The 16,841-nt window shown below is 39.5% G+C and overlaps 1 protein-coding gene across 1 annotated transcript in view; it reads left to right on the top strand.

The window, feature by feature from the left end:
• The first annotated feature begins 825 nt into the window (after window positions 1-825).
• Window positions 826-16,841, top strand: part of SECISBP2L (SECIS binding protein 2 like) — a 98,445-nt gene continuing 82,429 nt past the window's right edge. The window contains exon 1 of the mRNA XM_005559502.4: window positions 826-1,054. The gene's annotated coding sequence lies outside the window, so the exon portion shown is untranslated. The remainder of the gene's footprint in view (window positions 1,055-16,841) is intronic.

Here is a 16,841-nt window from a genome sequence, read left to right as displayed (position 1 = left end):
CACACAATAAGTTAAATAAAAATGGTGACAGTTTGGTGGAGAATAAAATTTCAAGGTGAATCTCAATCTGTTTCCACCATAGCCTACCTTCCTGTGGGTCACGTTGAATGATGAGCCCTGGTGGGTTTGAATTGAAAATGGATTGACTCTCACCAATTGTTTTGAGATGTTTATACAATCTTCAAACTCTTTTGATTAACTGACATCTATCTGGTCTTCACTGGGTAGACATAGCAGAGCTAAGACTAGAATTTGCCAATCTTGGTAGTTGTTGCTTTCTGTTCTTGATTGATTATCTGGGAGGAAGCGAATCTTGATCTTTCACCTTACTGTTTGTTAACAAACATTATATTTTCAGCTTATCTCTAGTTTTCTATACTTTCTCTAGTCTAATTACTTTAGCTTTTCCCCTCATTCCTTGCTTAGAATTAAAAACTTTTTAGTTGGTTGTGTAAACTGACATTGCACAATTTCTTCTATTTCACAAAATAAATTCTCTACAATCTTATCTTGTTATCTATTGCAAACTTTGCTAAAGGTAAAATAAACATCTCAAAAAGTGCTTGAGTACAATGCTCGGTCTCCTCATGCATTTTAGTACAATCTAATTTTATTACAAACTATTTTTCACACAAAATCTCAACTACTATTTCTCGCTCAAGAAACTCCAGTTATTCTTTCACCTGTAGACTCTGCATTTACTTTTAATAAAAAGGCAGCATTTTGTTGGCTGTAATTAGGTTTGGCTCAACCCATTAGCTTTGCTAACAATAAACTAATTGTCAGTGAAACTTGTGTTTTATCTGTCACCCTCTCCCCTCCTCCATTTTCTAGCTTAGTGTAGTGACAGGAACAGGCGCAGCTGACTTGAAATGAATTATTTTGTCTTTCTGAACCTCCGTTTTCTCATTTGCAAATCCACCATCTTAGGATTGCTGAGCAAAATTGATCCAATTCCTGCAAAAGAATCATCACTCAATAAATGTGAATTCCTTGCCCTCAGAGAAGGATCTTGTAGGAAATTTCACCAGCAAAGCAAAGTCACTGGAAAACAGTAAGTCACCTCTTCATCTGAGTTTTACATCCAGGCTTTGACACACAAAAGACGGTGGTGGTGGTAGTGGTTGTTTTTTAACTAGTCAAGTGCAGCAGTGAGAAGTGGGGACAGAGTAGAACAAGGAGTTCGAGTTGTAGCTGACTGCAAACAATTGACAGGACTCACTACCTGTTCTACCTTTAGCTCACAATACACATTTTAAAAAATCACTCTCCCAAACCATTTTCAAAAACTTAAAGAAGAAAGCCCACATTGAAGCTTGGGGAAAATTGTTTAAATTTGTCCCCTCATTTATATTAACCTCTGGCTCAATATTGTCATGATGACAAAGTCATTCTCAAAGCATTTTGCACTCTTCCTTTATAATATTTATCACAATTATAACTAAATGCCTTGATCCCTGGTATTATGAGCTCTATCTTGAAGGGAGGAACTGTGTGGCTGTCTTGGCAACTTCTGTATCTCCAGTTGACATACAATAGGCGACCTTAATAAACATTTGAAGAGTCAGTGAGTGAGTGAAGTAGTCTGTGTTTCTATTTAAAGCAGTGCTTCTGAAAGGCTGTAGGTGAATCCACTTTAAATCCATTTTTCCCCCCAGTGATTTGTGGTAAAATTACCACCGATGCCTTCTCCCCATTTCAGCCTGCTCTTCACTTGACATTATCTCATTAAAAGAATCTGTCTCTTATTGATCTTCCTTCTGCTCTGTAAATAAATGCTTCTGGGAGATAGGCTAAGGGTCAAAGAAGAAATTTAAAGAAATGCTATTGCTGAATTATTTTATTAAGGCAAAATCTTTTCACATATGAAAAGTGTGTCCTTATATTTTTGTGTAATAATGTTAGATTTTCACTTGTTGCAACTTCATTAAAAAATATGCACTTATATCTCCCTGGGACACTCTGTAGGGGTGCTTAAAACATTTTCCTAAAAGAGCAAAAACCATATTTTTTGCCTAAATTTCATTTTAGCCTCTTTCTAATTCTAAGCAAAAAGTACTTGCTACAACTATACCTCACATTTTTTACTCATTATTTAACTAAAAATTTATTGTAAAATCTGTCTTCAAATCCATCGGTAGAAAAGGAGAAAGGATTTAATATTTCAATAAAACTGTGGACTTGGAATGGAAAAAATGTATCATGAGTTTGAATTCTTCAACTGCTTATTTTTCTGGGGGAGGGCTGGAAGGGGTTGCAGATGGGAGGCCTTGCTCTAAGAGTTATTGTGATAGGATCTTTTGACAAAAGAGGCTCTTTTTAAATGGTTTTTCAGGCCCTTATGGATTGGGATAAGGACCTATGGGCTGGAACTTATGCAAACGGAACACTTAAGCTGGGGTTTTTTATATTTCCAGGAAATTTCTGAAGAACATGAGAGTCTTTAGCTTTGCAAAACATAAAATTTCAAAAACAGTCTTCTAAGCCTGCATATAAGTAGTTCCCACCTTACCTCATTCTTTAAAACAAGATTTTCAACACATTTAAAAATTACCTTAGAGTTTGTGAAGAATGCACATTCCATAGTTATGGAGCTGAGCTCTGGCATTGCATGTTAACCCACAGGTTATGAGATTCTTATGTACATGATCAGTATAAACTATGCTTTGAAAAAGGTTATTTTCAGATAGAAGTGGGCAACTAGGTTTCAATGACCTCCCCATTTTTCCTGTTTTTCCTTCTCCACTTCCACTCAGTCAGTGCCTCAGATTACTTTCTTAGACATTCTCCTTCCACTTCTCAACAGAGAGGCAGCCTCTCCAGAGAAGGCCCATGATAGAATCAGGTCTCCAACTCATCCTGTCCTCAATCCACACTCTCATCCCTGCACTTCCTTTTTCAGCTCACTTGCTTATGACAGTTTCAGAATGGTTTTCTCTCCCACTTTGTTCCTTTGTCCACAGGCTCACCATTAATATTTCCCCAGGCATTTTGTTCTGGACCTCTGTGAACCACAATGACAATCTGAGAATGCATCTAGAATGAGGTAATCGTGGAAACCATATCCATGAGGCCCAGAAATGTGAACTAGGGTGTTTAGCTTAGAAGGAATGGATGTCTTATGGAAGTTAACTTAGACTCATTCTGTGCAGTTCTATGAATCCTAACTACAACAACTAAGTAAAAGTTATGCAAAGCAGATTTTGGCTGAGGATCAAAGAAAACTTTCTAATGAAATGGTAGTCTTGCAAAGTTATAAAAATCCAGTCACCATGAGTGTTCAGATAGAAGATGGAGAATTTCCTGTAAGGGTTTGGGGAAGGAAACATTCTATTAGTGAAGATCGTAGCACCCACTGTGTGGATGGTGCCCCAAACAGTGGTGATACAAAGTTAAATAAGACTTATTTCAAGGTCTAGCAGAGAATTGGACATTTAAGCAAAATCATTGCAATGTGGTGTGTTGAGTGTAATAGAAGAATGCACACAACTGGCATCAATCACAGGCATGTGTTTGAGCAAGATTCAGATTCCAGCTCTCAGACTGTAAGCTGGAAGTCAGACTTTGTCACACTTTGACACCAAGTGGAGTAGCAATGAACTCCCCCAACCCCTAAGCTTTGCCCAAGCTGCAGATTTGGGAGCAAAATATATATTGTGGTTGTTTTAAGCACTAAATTGTAAGGTGGTTTGTTTTGAAGCAACAAATAGCTGGAACAAGGATGAAATGAATTAATTTATATAAAGAGCATAGAACAGTTATCTAGCACATGGTAAGTACTCAATAAATATTAACCCACTATGGTTATTGTTTTATTATTACTTATTGTTACAAAAGTGGTATTATTTAAAAAAGCACTAGTATCAAAATCTCTATCAATTTATTCAGCTTTGTCATGCCATGAACTGTCTGCTCATATTCCGTGCCATTTCCACATGTTTTTCCTCTTTCTTTTGCCACTTCTGCATTGCCCATAGCCACTTGGAGTATGTCTACAAAGAGCTAAGTATTTTGCATTTTCTATTTACCTTACCTGGAATATAGCAATACTCTCCTCCCTGGTCAAGCCACTTTCAGATTATCCCTTCTGATCCATTCTGATCCAGGGTTGTTTTTTGTTGTTGTTGTTATTTCACTTCAAACCTGACCACATCAGTTGCCTACTTAATATCTTTCAATGGTTTCCCACTGTTCTTAGGATGCAGCCTCCAACCATAATTGTGGCTTCAAACCCTGTATGGTTGTCCCTCTGCTCACTCTCTCCCCGCTGAGTCTTATCACCTTTACTTACTGTATTCCAACTAGCCTGGTCTGCCTGCACCTCCTCTCCTTTCTGCCTTGGGGTCCTGGAACATACTGTTCCCTCTGGGCCCTAGGCTCTTTGAAGAGCCTTTTTATTGAGTTAACTCCTCCTTGGCCTTCAGGCATCACCTTCAATTTTACTTTCTATGGAAGATCCTGAGCTCCACAGCACTTCATCAAATGTATATAAATAATAATAATTATTAGTGGTATTGTATCATTATTTGTTTAATGTCTGCCTCTACAAAGGCAGGGATGATTTCCCCAAAGACACATTCCCACCGCCCTAGCACATAGGAGGCAAATGAGTGTCAAATTGACTCATTTCAATGGCTTGTGCTTAGGTTCCTAATGTTTATACATATATTAGATATATAAAATATGTATACAGTCGTGGACCACTTAATAGTGAGGATATGTTCTGAGAAATGCATTGTTAGGTAATTTTTTTTACTGTGCAAACAGCATGGTGTGTACTTACACAAACCTACATGGTGTAGCCTACTACGCTCCAGGGCTATACCCTGTAGCCTATTGCTCTTAGGCTACAAACCCATACAACATGTTACTGTTCTGAATACTGCAGGCAATTGTAACACAGTGATAAGTATTTGTGTGTCTAAACATAGGAAAGTACAGTAAAAATATGGTATAAAAGATAAAAAATTATATACCTGTATAGGACACTTATTATGATTGGATCTAGGAGGGTGAGTCAGTGAGTGAGTGGTAAGTAAATGAGAAGCCCTAGGAAATTATTGTACATGACTATAGATTTTATAAACTACCGTACGCTTAGGCTACATTAAATTTACGTAAAATTTGTTCTTTCTTCAGTAATAAATTAACCTCAGCTCAACATAAATTTTTTTTACTTTATATACAAACTAAACTTTTTTCAACTTTTTGACTCTTTTGTAATAACACTTATCTTAAAACACAAACATTGTATGGCGGCACAAAAATATTTTCTTTCTTTATATCTTTATTCTGTAGGCTTTTTTCTACTTTTATATTTTTTAATTTATTTAACTTTTTAAGTTTTTTCATTACAGACAAAGACACAAACATACACATCAGCCTAGGCCTACGCAGGGTCAGAATTATCAACATAACCATCTTCCACTTTCACGTCTTGTCCCACTGGATGGTCTTCAAGGACAAATGACGCATGAAGCTGTCATCTCCTCTGATAGCAATGCCTTATGGAATATCTCCTGGAGGACCTGCCTAAGGCTGTTTTACACTTAAGTTTTGTTGTTTTTTTTTTGTAAGTAGAAGTAAAGCTTTTCCAAACAAAAAAATCAATGCAAGTGGTTTTATGGAAGTTAGAAAAAGAAAAAAAAAAACATTTTTTAAAACCAGAAACTGTGCTAAATGCTCCATGTATTTGATTGCATTTTGTCCTCACAATAATCTTGGCAGAAAAGCACTTTTAACTTAGGCACAGAGAAGTCACTAAGCTCATAAGGAGCAAGTTGGCATTTGACCCCAGTGACTCTAGGTCTGTGCTGTGAGAGTAACCTTCAGAATCTGTGGTAATTCAGGCGAAGATAACAGTGGTCTCTCCTGAGACAAGGGCAGAAGGGTTGAGAACAGTGGATAAATTTGAGGACTCTTAAGGAAATAGGAATGAAAGGACTTGGTGATTGGCTAAAAGAAGTGAAAAAGAAGAAAGAAAAAGAAAGAAAGAGAGAGCCAGAGGAAGGGAGGGAGGGAGGGAGGGAGGGAGGAAGGAAGGAAGGAAGGAAGGAAGGAAGGAAGGAAGGAAGGAAGGAAGGAAGGAAGGAAGGAAGGGAGGGAGGGAGGGAGGGAGGGAGGGAGGGAGGGAGGGAGGGAGGGACGGACGGAGGGAGGGAGAGAGGGAGAGAGTATCAGTCAGGACGCTTTGCTGTGCAAGGAACAGAAGCTCAAGACCAGCTGAGCAAGACCCTGTCTCTACAAAAAATTTTAAAAGCAAATTAGCCTGGCGTGGGGGAGAGGGCCTATGGTTTAAGCTACACGGGAGGCTTAGGCAGGAGGATCGCTTGAGCTCAGGAGTTTGAGGCTGCAGTGAGCTATAATCGTGTCAAAGCACTCCAGCCTGGGTGACAGAGAGAGACTCTGTCTCTAAAAACAAAACAAAAAAGATATAAACCAGAGGCAGAGCTGTTGGAAGGGAAGGTTTGGGGGATTCCGGTGTGTCTCTAAGGACAATTCTCAGCATACTGGCGGTGCGGTGCCCCTTGTAGCCTCGGAATATCTGTTTCACTTTCTGGTGTCACAAGCAGACTTTCTGCTCCTAAGAGTATAAGCAGAACTCTCCCAAAACTTTCTCCACACGGTGCAGCAACCTGCGCCATTAGGCACCTTACACGCATGCGTGTGACCACCCTAGCGCATCTCCTCCTGCAATTGGCCTCCCTCGGTATCTAGGGATAAGCACGCTAGCGGCAGAGCCTGCCATCGGTCGGGGAAAGGACTGGAAGAGGCCCTCTGGGTCCCTGGCAGGGGTCGGGGCGATGAGCCTAAGGAGTTCTGCGTCCTGGGTACGCGGAGAGTGGTATGGATGGGGGCCACAAGCTCCGCATGGGAATGTCCCCTTGGTTCCAAGACACCACCCTTTACAGGGAAGGACGCTATTAGAGGAGTGCCAGGGAGTCCTTCTGCTACATCCCCTCGTGGCTTCTTAGAACCTCCCTCTCCACCCCTCACTCCCAGCGGAGTTTTCTTCAAGTATCCGCAGCCAGGTGCAGCCACACGCCCTGGCCACAGATGCAAAGGGTTCTGGGAAAGCAAATGTCACCTTTTCCACTTCTGCAGTGTAAGAGACAGTGAAAAGTAGAGGATGGAATATGAGATGGTTGCTGGAAAGGCAGCCAACTAGGACTGCCACAAAAAGTCAAGAGTAACAACCAGAAGTTTCTTTAAACGTTAACACAAAATCAATGTGACCTAGACATTCTGCTCCTGCAAATTTAACCAAGAGAAATGAAATCATATGTACACACCAAGGCTTGTACATGAAATAATAGTTTTATTTGCAATAGCCAAAAGCTAGTAATGACCCAAATGGCCATCAACAAGCAAGTGAATAAACAAATTATGATATATCCATATAATGGTATGCTACACGCTAACAAAAAGGAATGAATGGTTAATACATCAACATGGATGAATCTCAAAATAATTATGCTTAGTGAAAGAAATCAGACAAAAAAGTACATGCTGCATGACTCCATTTATATGAAATTCTGAATACTGCAAATTAATCTATACTGACAGAAAAGCAAATCAGTAAACATGTGCGGTTTATTGTGGTCTATAACTTATACCTCAGTAAAGCTGTTTAGAACAAAACAAAGCAAAATGTTGCCAGGGTTTTTGTTATTTGGGCAACTGGTTATTCACTGAAAGGACCACAGGTTGGGAGGAAGACGATGAGCTCTGTTTGGACATACAGTGCTGAGTTTGAATAGAACCATACAATATCCAAATATAGAAGTCAGTAAGTTTTGAATACTAGAGTCTCTTTAAGGAGAAGTATTTGGGCTAGAGCTGCTATTTTACACCTGAAATATGCACATGAAATTTTATGACAGCAACCATTAAGGTTGAATGGTGAGGACAGAGCCAGACTCCAGTAGATTGAGGCGGAAGCAAAGAAATGTAAGAGAAAAATAGGTAACTCTTTGGATACGTTTGGCTGTTCTGGATAAAAGAAAAATCAAGCAATCGCCAGAGGAAGTGTCTGAACTGAGGGGATGGGATGTTTATGTGATTTTTATTATGGAAGATAATTGAGTTATATTTAAAGTCTGAGTGTAAATCTCCAGACGGGAGGTAGACATTGATACAGGATAGAAAGAGATAACTGATGTCACTAAGTGCATCAAAATGTAAGAAAGATTGGGATCCAGAGTGTTCTTCTACTGTAACCAAAAGGAACAAGAGACATGTACCCAGGAGTTGGTGACAGGTGTGACAGCCATGCTGTGCTCATTGGGAGAGCACCTGCTGCTGACTTGAAGGTTTTTTTTTTTTAGAATAATACAATCATTATTCTATTCCTTATAAATAAATACATGTATGTATTCAATTTGTATTCATTATGAGCCCCCATGTACTGGAAAATGTTTTCACTTTCCCAGCCTCAGCAATGATCAACTGATGGCCTATCTTATTTGATCTATACCCCAATTCTTCAACTCCCCTATCCAGATGATTTTGAAGCAAATCCTAGACTCTTTTAAAACAGACATACAATTACTATGCCATTATTCAAACTAAATAAAAATTAACTAATTCCTTAGTGTCTTCCATTATTGAATTGTTGTAGAACCAGATTATTGACCCTGCCTACTGAAAGGTCATAGGTAGGGTCTTTTGGAAGAAAGAAACGAACAAAGGTTTGTGCTGAAATGCATACCCAGCTCCTTACTGCACTACTATCATGAGTGTCTTCCCAGTTGAGACCTGGGCACAAAGTAGAGCCACAGTTATAGCCCTGGGTAGTTAAAAAGCTCAAGTCCTAGAGCATGAACTGTGGCAAATCCAGACATAGGAGCTGAAGCCTCACCAGCATTTGATTAATCCGTTTATTCATTTAATATTTTCTAAGTGCCTATTCTGTGTCAGACACCATTGAAGACACTGGGCATATAGAAGTAAGCACATTGGACATGGTCTCTGGCATCATGGCCATTCCAGCTTACTGCAGTGGGCTCCCTTTACCCTTTATGGAGAATCTATCCTCCTTCCCTTCTTTAGTTCACCTAACATTGTTCTCTCTTCCAATTTGTATTTATTGTTAAAACAATATTCTAACATTGGAGGAATTTTTTAAGAAAAAAAATTTATCAAAAAATAGCTAGATCTTTTCATAATTGTTTTTATTTTTCCACGCACACTTCTAGTGTTTGTTCAGGTATTAAAATTGGAAGTTGGCTGTAATCTCAACACTTTGGGAGGCCGAGGTGGGCAGATCACTTGAAATCAGGAGTTTGAGACCAGCCTCGTTAAAATTAGCTGGGTGTGGTGGCAGGAGCCTGTAGATGCAGCTACTTGGGAGGCTGAGGTGGGAGAATCACTTGAACCTGGGAGGCAGAGGTTGCAGTGAGCCAAGAACACACCACTGCACTCCCACCTGGGTGACAGAGTGAGACTCCATCTCAAAACAAACAGACAAACTAACAAAAACAAAAATTGGAAGCAACCTAAATGTCCATGAGCATGGAATCATTAAATTCATACAACAATTAAAAATGAAGTAGGATCTCTATATATGTGCCTATTACAAATACATAAACTCAAAGTTTGCCTAAGTCAGGGATTCTCAAGCTTTAGCATGCATCAGAATCACCTGGAGGGCTTGTGGATGGGCTTCGCAATCGGTAGGTCTATGGTGGGACCTGAGACCTTGAAATTCTACCAAGTTCCTAGGGGATGCCAATGCTGTTGGTTGGGGGACTCTAAGAACCACTGCCTGATCATTTAATCTTGCTAAAGCAAGGACAAGTTGTAAAGTCTCTACAGGTACTTTGTGCTGTTCAAGTATAGTGTTCCAAAGCAAATGGCTATTTATTTATGAGGCCATTTTGGTAAGTACAAAAGTTGGTCAGTAGCAGAGTTTGGGGTAGAAGCAAAAGGTACTGAGCTCTGCATAATAATAGAGTGGGAGGACATTTGAGTTCTGGGAAAAATTAGGGAAGAAAAAAATAGAAATGGGGAAGAAAAATGACTAGAGATAAGTGGACAAAAGGACTTTGGAACGTACTGAAATATTCCATTTTAAATTATTTGCTTTCCTTTTCTGCAATAGAAACCATTCAATTGTCTCCCAGTATTTTGATATTGCTTAGTCAATAGTATTTTGGGAAATGGAGATCAGAAGTGTCCAACATGCGGTGATGTGGTGCAGAAAAGGAGAAACACATACAGAAGGTGAGACCAAGAGCAAGGATCAATAATTCAGCAAAAACAGGATGTCAGAAGAAGTGACTAGCAGAAGTGAAAGACCCAAGAGTCCCTGAGGAAGAAGAGAGATGAGAGATGGTGCTCAGAGCCATCTGTATTTGCCATTATGAAAATGGGTGTGCCCATAATGCTGGAGGACTTGTAATATTATCAGCTGATATCCAGTTAGGGACTGATATTGAGCATAGATGACAAGGTCAAGTGTGACAACACTTGTATGTTGCAAACAATGGGGGTAAAGTCATGGTTGGAGCAAAGAGTTGAGACAGAATGTAAGTAAGAGACCATGTTTACTCTTAGAATAGAATCTCCCCCAGAGCCTGTGGTGAGTTTAAGCTATTAGAGTTTAGTCAGATAGAATAACTCCCACAATACCAGCAAGGATTTCCTGGTCAGTAACTGTGTAGTTCCACTCAACAGGAAACATTATCTTTAGGGACAATCTGTACCTTAATGCCACGTGGCATTGGTGTCCAGACAGAAACCAGCAATGTAAGGAGAAACACCTATGGTAACAGTGCTCTCTTTTTCTGATAATAAATTAGCATAGTCTCTGAAGCCAACAACTGTTTCACATTCTAAAAAATATTGCTTTGTGATGCATAAAATTTGCTTTTCCACTAGCACTGCAATAACTTGTTATTTTGTGGAAGGCAGATAGAGTACAGATGCTCTTTCACTTAGAGTAGGGTTACATCCTAATCTATCCATCATGAGTAGAGAATATTCTAAGTCAAGAATGCATTTCACATACCTGACCTCCCAAACATCATCATTTAGCCCAGCCTGCCTTAAATGTGCTCAGAACACTTACATTAGCCTACAGTTGAGCATAATTATCTAACACAAAGCCTATTTTATAATAAAATGTGGAATATCCCATGTAAGAATATAAAACTGATTATCGCTAGCCCAGGAAAAGATTGAAATTCAAAATTCAAAGGATGATTTCTGCTGAATCCCTATTGCTTTTGCGCTATCATAAAATCGAAAAATCTTAAGTTGAACCATCATGTGTTGGGAACATCTATATGAGGACTGTTCCTACAATGCGTCCCGTGGGGCTGGATAGCTTCATATGTGCTCTGGCGGCACCCTGTGCGTCATTCAGTCACAGCACCTATGATATCGCATTTTAAAAATTATTACTATACTTTAAGTTCTCAGTTACATGTGCAAAACGTGCAGTTCTGTTGCATAGGTATACACGTGCCATGGTGGTTTGCTGCACCCATCAACCCATCACCTACATTAGGTATTTCTCCTAATGTTATCCCTCCCCTAGCCTCCCACCTGCCACAGGCCCCGGTGTGTGATGTTCCCCTCCCTCTATCCACGTGTTCTCATTGTTCAACTCCCACTTATGAGTGAGAACATGCGGTGTTTGGTTTTCTGATCTTGTGACAGTTTGCTGAGAATGATGGTTTCCAGCTTCATCCATGTCCCTATAGTATTCCATGATGTGTATGTGCCACATTTTCTTAATTCAGTCTATCACTGATGGACATTTGGGTTGGTTCCAAGTCTTTCCTATTGTGAGTAGTGCTGCAATAAACATACGTGTGCATGTGTCTTTATCGTAGAATGATTTATAATTTGGGAATATGCCCAGTAATGGGATTGCTGGGTCAAATGGTATTTCTAGTTCTAGATCCTTGAGGAATTGACACACTGACTTCCACAATGGTTGAACTAATTTATACTCCAATCAACAGTATAAAAGTTTTCCTATTTTTTGACAACCTTTCCAGCATCTGTTGTTTCCTGACTTTTTAATGGTTGCCATTCTAGCTGGCATGAGATGGTATCTCATTGTGGTTTTTATTTGCATTTCTCTAATGGCCAGTGATGATGAGCATTTTTTCATATGTCTGTTGACTACATAAATGTCTTCTTTTGAGAAGTATCTGTACATATGCTTTGCCAATTTTTTAATGGGGTTATTTGCTTTTTTCTTGTACATTTGTTTAAGTTCCTTGTAGATTCTGGATGTTAGCCCATTGTCAGATGAATAGATTGCAAAACTCTTCTCCCATTCTGTAGGTTGCCTGTTCACTCTACTGATAGTTTCTTTTTTTTTTTTTTTTTTTTTTTTGAGACGGAGCCTCGCTCTGTCGCCCAGGCTGGAGTGCAGTGGCCGGATCTCAGCTCACTGCAAGCTCTGCCTCCTGGGTTCACACCATTCTCCTGCCTCAGCCTCCTGAGTAGCTGGGACTACAGGCGCCCGCCACCTCACCCGGCTAGTTTTTTGTATTTTTTTTTAAGTAGAGATGGGGTTTCACCGGGTTAGCCAGGACGGTCTCGATCTCCTGACCTTGTGATCCGCCCATCTCGGCCTCCCAAAGTGCTGGGATTACAGGCTTGAGCCACTGCGCCCAGCCATACTGATAGTTTCTTTTGTTGTGCAGAAGTTCTTTAGTTTAATTAGATCCCATTTGTCTATTTTGGCTTTTGTTGCCATTGCTTTTAGTGTTTTAGACATGAAGTGTTTGCCCATGCCTGTGTCCTGAATGGTATTCCCCAGGTTTTCTTCTAGGATTTTTTTTTTTTTTTTTTTTTTTTTTTTTTTTAAGACGGAGTCTCACTCTGTCACCCAGGCTGGAATGCAGTGGTGCGGTCTCTGCTTACTGCAAGCTCTGCCTCCTAGGTTCACGCCATTCTCCCGCCTCAGCCTCCCAAGTAGCTGGGACTACAGGCAACCACCACCATGCCCAGCTAATTTTTTTGTATTTTTAATAGAGATGGGGTGTCACCATGTTAGCCAGGATGGTCTCGATCTCCTGACCTTGTGATCCGTCCATCTTGGCCTCCCAAAGTGCTGGGATTACAGGTGTGAGCCACCGTGCCTGGCCTTCTTCTAGGAATTTTATGGTCCTAGGTCTTACGTTTAAGTCTTTGATCCATCTTGAGTTGATTTTTGTATAAGGCGTAAGGAAGGGGTTCAGTTTCAGTTTTCTGCATACGGCTAGCCTGCAAACAGAGACAATTTGACTTCCTCTCTTCTTGAATACCCTTTATTTCTTTCTCTTGCCTGATTTCTCAACACCATTTATTAAATAGGAAATCTTCTCCCCATTGCTTGTGTGTGTCAGATTTGTCAAAGATCAGATGGTGGGTAGATGTGTGGTATTATTTCTGCGGCCTCCGTCCTGTTCCATTGGCCTATATATCTGTTTTGGTACCAGTACCATGCTGTTTTGGTTACTATAGCCTTGTAGTGAAGTTTGAAGTCAAGTAGTGTGATGCCTCCAGCTTTGTTCTCTTGCCCAGCATTGTCTTAGTTATGGGGGCTCTTTTTTGGTTCCATATGAAGTGTAAAGTAGTTTTTTCCAATTCTGTGAAGAAAGTCAGTGGTAGCTTGATAGGGATGCCATTGAATCTATAAATTACTTTCGGTAGTAAGGCCATTTTCATGATACTGATTCTTCCTATCCATGAGCTTGGAATGTTTTTCCATTTGTTTGTGTCCTCTCTTATTTCCTTGAGCAGTGGTTTGTAGTTCTCCTTGAAGAGGTCCTTCACATCCCTTGTAAGTTGGATTCCTAGGTATTTTATTTTCTTTGTAGCAATTGTGAATGGGAGTTCATTATTTGGCTCTCTGTCTATTATTGGTGTGTAGGAATGCTTGTGATTTTTGCACACTGATTTTGTATCCTGAGACTTTGCTGAAGTTGCTGATCATCTTAAGGAGATTTGGAACTGAGACAATAGGGTTTTCTAAATAAACAATCATGTCATCTACAAACAGAGACAATTTGACTTCCTCTCTTCCTATTTGAATACCTTTTATTTCTTTCTCTTGCCTGATTGCCCTGGACAGAACTTTCAATACTATGTTGAATAGGAGTGGTGTGAGGGGCATCCTTGTCTTGTGCCAGTTTTCAAAGGGAATGCCTCCAGTTTTTGCCCATTCAGTATCATATTGGCTGTGGGTTTGTCATAAATAGCTCTTATTATGTTGAGATACGTTCCATCGATACCTAGTTTATTGAGAGTTTTTATTATGAAAGGCTGTTGAATTTTGTTGAAGGCCTTTTGTGCATCTATTGAAATAATCATGTAGTTTTTGTTGTTTTTTCTGTTTATATGATGGATTACACATATTGATTTGCGTATGTTGAACCAGCCTTGCATCCCAGGGATGAAGCCAACTTGATCTTGGTGGATAAGCTTTTTGATGTACTGCTGGATTTGGTTTGCCAGTATTTTATTGGGGATTTTTGCATCAATGTTCATCAGGAATGTTGGCCTGAAATTTTCTTTTTTTGTTGTCATTGTGTCTCTGCCAGGTTTTGGTATCAGGATGATGCTGGCCTCGTAAGATGAGTTAGGGAGGATTCCCTCTTTTTCTGTGATTGGAATAGTTTCAGAAGGAATAGTACCAGCTCTTCTTTGTACCTCTGGTAGAATTCGGCTGCGAATCCATCTTGTCTTGGACTTTTTTGTGTTGGTAGGCTATTAATTATTGCCTCAATTTCAAAACCCATTATTGGTCTATTCAGAGATTCAACTTCTTCCTGGTTTAGTCTTGGGAGGCTGTATGTGTCCAGAAATTTATCCATTTCTTCTACATTTTCTAGTTTATTTGCATAGAGGTGTTTATATGGTAGTTTGTATTTCTGTGGGATCAGTGGTGATATCCCCTTTATCACTTTTTATTGCTTCTATTTAATTCTTCTCTTTTCCTCTTTATTAGTCTTGCCAGTGGTCTATCTATTTTGTTGATCTTTTCAAAAAGCCAGCGCCTGGATTCATTGATTTTTTTTTTTTTTTTTTGAAGGGTTTTTTGTGTCTCTATCTCCTCATTCTGCTCTGATCTTAACTTTTTCTTGTCTTCTGCTAGCTTTTGAATTTGTTTGCTCTTGCTTCTCTAGTTCTTTTAATTGTGATGTTAGGGTGTTGATTTTAGATCTCTCCTGCTTTCTCTTGTGGGCATTTAGTGCTATAAATGTCCCTCTACACACTGCTTTAAATGTCTCACAGAGATTCGGGTACGTTGTGTGTTTGTTCTCATTGGTTTCAAAGAACATCTTTATTTGTGCCTTCATTTTGTTATGTACCCAGTAGTCATTCAGGAGCAGGCTGTTCAGTTTCCATGTAGTTGTGCAGATTTGCGTGAATTTCTTAATGCTGAGTTCTAATTTGATTGCACTCTGGTCTGAGAGACAGTTTGTTGTGATTTCTGTTCTTTTACATTTGCTGAGGAATGCTTTACTTCCAATTATGTGGTCAATATCAGAATAAGTGCAATGTGATGCTGAGAAGAATTTATATTCTGTTGATTTTGGATAGAGAGTTCCGTAGATGTCTATAAGGTCCACTTGGTCCAGAGCTGAGTTCAAGTCCTGAATATCTTTGTTAATTTTCTATCTTGCTGATCTACCAAATATTGACAGTGGGGTGTTAAAGTCTCCCACTATTATTGTGTGGGAGTCTAAGTCTTTTTGTAGATCTCAAAGGACTTGCTTTATGAATCTGGGTGCTCCTGTATTGGGTGCATATATATTTAGGATAGTTAGTTCTTCTTGTTGCATTGATTCCTTTACCATTATGTAATGGCCTTCTTTGTCTCTTTTTATCTTTGTTAGTTTAAAGTCTGTTTTATCAGAGACCAGGATTGCAACCTCTGCTTTTTTTTGCTTTCCATTTGCTTGGTAGATCTTCCTCCATCCCTTTATTTTGAGCCTATGTGTGTCTTTGCACACGAGATGGGTCTCCTGAATACAGCACACTGATGGGTCTTGATTCTTTATCCAGTTTGACAGTCTGTGTCTTTTAATTGTGTCATTTAGCCCATTTACATTTTAGGTTAATATTGTTATGTGTGAATCTGATGCTGTCATTATGATGATAGCTGGCTATTTCACCCATTAATTGATGCAGTTTCTTCATAGCGTTGATGGTCTTTACAATTTGGCATGTTTTTGCGGTGGCTGGTACCAGTTCTTCCTATCCATGTTTAGTACTTCCTTCAGGAGCTCTTATCAGGCAGGCCTGGTAGAGACAAAATCTCTCGGCATTTGCTTGTCTGTAAAGGATTTTATTTCTCCTTCACTTATGAAGCTTAGTTTGGCTGGATATAAAATTCTGGGTTGAAAATTCTTTTCTTGAAGAATGTTCAATATTGGCCCCCATGCTCTTCTGGCCTGTAGAGAGATCCACTGTTAGTCTGCAGAGAGATCCAGTGTTAGTCTGATGGGCTTCCCTTCATGGGTAACCCGACCTTTCTCTCTGGCTGCCCTTAACATTTTTTCCTTCATTTCAACCTTGGTGAATCTGATGATTATGTGTCTTGGGGTTGCTCTTCTTGAGGAGTATCTTTGTGGTGTTCTCTGTATTTCCTGAATTTGAATGTTGGCCTGTCCTGCTAGGTAGGGGAAGTTCTTCTGGGTAATAACCTGAAGAGTGTTTTCTAACTTGGTTCCTTTCTCCCCATCACTTTCAGGCACACCAATCAAATGTAGATTTGGTCTTTGCACATAGTCCCATATGTCTTGGAGGCTTTGATTGTTTGTTTTCACTGTTTTTTCTCTAATCTTGTCTTCTTACTTTATTTCATTAATTTGATCTTCAATCACTGATAC

Source organism: Macaca fascicularis, chromosome 7, assembly GCF_037993035.2.
Source record: "Macaca fascicularis isolate 582-1 chromosome 7, T2T-MFA8v1.1".
Taxonomy (NCBI): Eukaryota; Metazoa; Chordata; class Mammalia; order Primates; family Cercopithecidae; genus Macaca; species Macaca fascicularis.
Note: the sequence above shows the minus strand (reverse complement) of the source record. Positions and strands in the feature narration are given on the sequence as shown.